Raw genomic sequence first — 3,965 nt, forward strand, 5'->3', positions numbered from 1 at the left:
GTTAGTAGACTTTTGGATTATTTCCATTTTTTGGCTTTTTAAAATAAAGCTGCTACAAACATTCATGTAAAAGTCCTCATATGCTTTTGATTTTCTTGGATAAATACCTATGAATGGAATGGTTAGATTGCATGGTCGACGTGTATTTTACTTTTTAAGAAACTGTCAAACTGTTTTCCAAAGTGGTTGTACCATTTTACACTCCCAGCAGCCACCATATCTTGTTTTTGTGTTCTTCAAATTATTTAAGTTTTTTGTTAATTGATGCTCATCTCCATTCCTAAATAAGGTAAATAAATGCAGTATTACTTTTTGTTTGTCTGTTTGTTTCTGGTTTTGCTTTTGGGTTTTTTGTTTTGTTTTGTTTTTGAGAGGAAGTCTCACTCTGTCGCCCAGGCTGGAGTGCAGTGGCACGATCTCTGCTCACTGCAAGCTCCACCTCCTGGGTTCACATCATTCTCCTGCCTCAGCCTCCCCAGTAGCTGGGACTACAGGCGCCCACCACCACATCTGGCTAATTTTTTTTTGTATTTTTAGTAGAGATGGGGTTTCACCATGTTAGCCAGGACGGTCTCAATCTCCTGACCTCGTGATCCGCCTGCCTCAGCCTCCCAAAGTGCTGTAATTACGGGCGTGAGCCATCGCACCGGGCTGTATTACTTTAATAGTAATACTTTAAAACAACAGAGAAAAAATTGAGTATTCAGATGGAGGAGATAGGGATAGAAAGAAAAAATGGTAGACACGGAGAAGAAATTGGAGGAGAGGAGTGGGACAAAGGAGAATAAGAGAACAAAAAAAAAAGAGAGAAAAAGTGAGAGAGAAACACAACAAAGTACTATCAATTAGAATCCCCACAAGAACCTGATGGCTTGTGCAAACAGGCTAGTTGAGGAATTTTTAATAAAGGGACTATTACCAATATGTAGGAAGAACTTATGAAACCAACAATGGGTCGTGCAGTTCCTTGGTTACCATCTCTAAGCGTGAAGGCTGTCAGGGAAGGGAGATTCTGGGCACCCTGAGAGAGCAGCTACAGGAAAGGACCACCCATCAGAAGTGGGAGGAGCTAACCCTCTTGAACTGGGAGTGAGCTGCAGTAATAAACTCCCCACCTCACTCTGCACCCCACTTCCCAGTGCCTGCTGATGACTTCCTTTACCCAAACCCAGCTAGAAGCCAGAAAGCATGAGTCTGTTGATGATGTTCATTTGGGCCAGCCTCCCTCCTTGGTCTGGAGTGGACAGGTAAAATGTGGCTCTAGAAAGGCAAAGAGAAGACACCTAGTACAGGAACCAACAGAGGAAAGGGACAAGGAGCTGAACTGCTTTACCATCTTCCTCCATTAGTGACATGAAAAGATTGACAAAACAACATGTAAGGATTGAGAAACATGCCTGGGGGCGCAGTGCCTTGTGATGTACAGGGCTGCTTACTCTGTGTGCCAGAATTCTGACCACGTTTGTCAGCGTGGGCCATTCCATTTTGAGATCCGTTTTGAAAGGTTATTAACTTGGGCTTTACAAACAAAAAAGTCTGATTGTATCCTCCTTAGAAAGGGAAACCCTCTTCTAAATCATGAAACACAGTGTCGTGGCTTTGTGTGAAGTGTGGACTGTGGAAGCAGGGTCTACAGCAAGAAGGCCCGGGACTCATGACACTGGAGAGGCTTTATGGGGAAGACAAAAAATGTCCTTAAACCTCAGAGGAGAGGCACACATTTTAGAAGGACGGGTCATCTTGTCGGGTATTTATTCTTCCAATTTATCAGATGACCTGCTTGTCTGGGGATTAATCATCTCCATTTTATCCCTTTTAACACAAGGACTGCAGACAAAAAACAAGATGATCAAAGGCAGAATTCAAGCACCTGTCAGATCCACTGGAAGAGCTGAAAACTTTCTTTCTCTGCAACCTTTTTGTTTTTTATGTTTTATTTTATTTATTCATTTATAAGGCAGGGTCTGGCTCTGTCACCCAGGCTGGGGTGCAGTGGTGCAATCTCAGTTCACTGCACCTTCCACCTCCCAAGCTCAAGTGATCCTCCCACCTCAGCCTCCTGAGTAACTGGGCCTACAGGTGCACGCCAACACTCCCAGCTAATTTTTGTATTTTTGGTAGAGATGGGGTTTTTCCAAGTTGCCCAGGGCGGTCTCTAACTTCTAGGCTCAAGGGATCCACCCATCTCGACCTCCCAAAGTGTTGGGATTACAAGTGTGAGCCACTGCACCCGGCCCTTTTTTATTTTTTAATCTCATAAAACTCTAAAATTTATCTCCTTTAAATTATATCTACATTTCATCTTTTATGAATCTTTGTGATGACCATAAACAAGCCATTCATAATAAGATTTTTTAATTTTATTGTTTTATACATTTTTTATTTTTTTTATTTTTTATTTATTTATTTATTTATTTATTTATTTATTTTTTGAGATGGAGTCTCACTCTGTCGCCCAGGCTGGAGTGCAGTGGCGTGATCTCAGCTCACTGCAAGCTCCGCCTCTGGGGTTCATGCCAGTCTCCTGCCTCAACCTCCCGAGTAGCTGGGACTACAGGCTCCCGCCACCACGCCCAGCTAATTTTTTGTATTTTTAGTAGAGACAGGGTTTCACCATGTTAGCCAGGATGGTCTTGATCTCCCGACCTCATGATCCACCCACCTCGGCCTCCCAAAGTGCTGGGACTACAGGCGTGAGCCACCGCGCCCGGCCAAATTTTTTTTTTAATTTAATACTTCTATAGAGACAGGGTCTCCCTATGTTGTCTAGGCGGGTCTCAAACTCCTGGGCTCAAGTAATCCTCTTGCCTTGACCTCCCAAAGTGCTGGAATTATAGGCATGAGCCACCATGCCCAGCCAACAAGATATTTTCAGAACACCTTCTTATCTCAGGTGGGAATACCGAGGTGTTTTTTTCTCATCTATTCTATGAACATATCGGTGGCAAATATGAATACATTTTCCAGCCATTTTTTACAACATGGACACTGAAGGGAAACCTAGAGGGTTGGTAGTAATTTTAACATCTGAATATGCAGTCAAATTCCCTTTAATTGGCCCTTTTTGTGATCTGGGTTCCTTGTTCTCTTTGTTCAGAACATCTGAAGGGGAAAGTTGAGAAAAGTCGAGTTTACTGCTATTAATGGCTTCTCCCAGTTTCTGCAGTCCAAGAATCAAATGAGGTGATATGATATGAATAGGGCAAATAGCTTGCTATGGTTCCAAACACTTTGATAAGTGGAAAGATAGCCAACACAATTTCCTATTCACAAATGTGAGCCAGTTCACAAATGTGAGCCAATTCAGGGTAGAGTGGAAAGAACAGCTAGATATGATGAGGTCAGGAGTTTGGCATTCTAATTCCAGTTATGCTGCTAACTAGCTGTATGTTCTCGAGTAACATTAACTTAATTCCTCTGTGTCTGTTTCCTATATCCTTCCAGCATAATTATTATACTTACCAAGACCAATACACCTGAAAGTAGGCATCAAGTCATTTAACAGAAACAACCTTACGGGCAGGTACTGCCCAGGAGAGGCTTAATGGTGTTAAACAGGAAAAACGAAGGTAAGGAATGACCTAGAACAACACAGCAGTTAAAAGACCAAGCTAGGATATGGCACAAAGAAAGCAGGCTTTTTTAAAAGGCTCAAAGCAGAGCAGCAGCACAGGTAGAATCCCCATACCACGGAGAGCCAGAAGCCTTCCCCAGATTAGTAACTTAGCAGCAGGGGTTTTGTAAAACACATTAGAGTCTCCTCAGGATTACAACTGATTAAGACTCTGGAGGGGCAGACTTTGAGCAAGTGCATAAGCAAAGGCCCTGACTTCAGATAGAGCCCTGTACAGAATGACATGGGGCAAAAATAATGAGAGACACCAAGAATAAAAATAAGCAGAACATGAAAACACAAGAACAAGGGAAGTCCAGGCAGAGCAAACAGTATTCTCTCAGCCCTGGGC

This window comes from Macaca fascicularis, chromosome 7, assembly GCF_037993035.2.
Source record: "Macaca fascicularis isolate 582-1 chromosome 7, T2T-MFA8v1.1".
NCBI classification, from domain to species: Eukaryota; Metazoa; Chordata; class Mammalia; order Primates; family Cercopithecidae; genus Macaca; species Macaca fascicularis.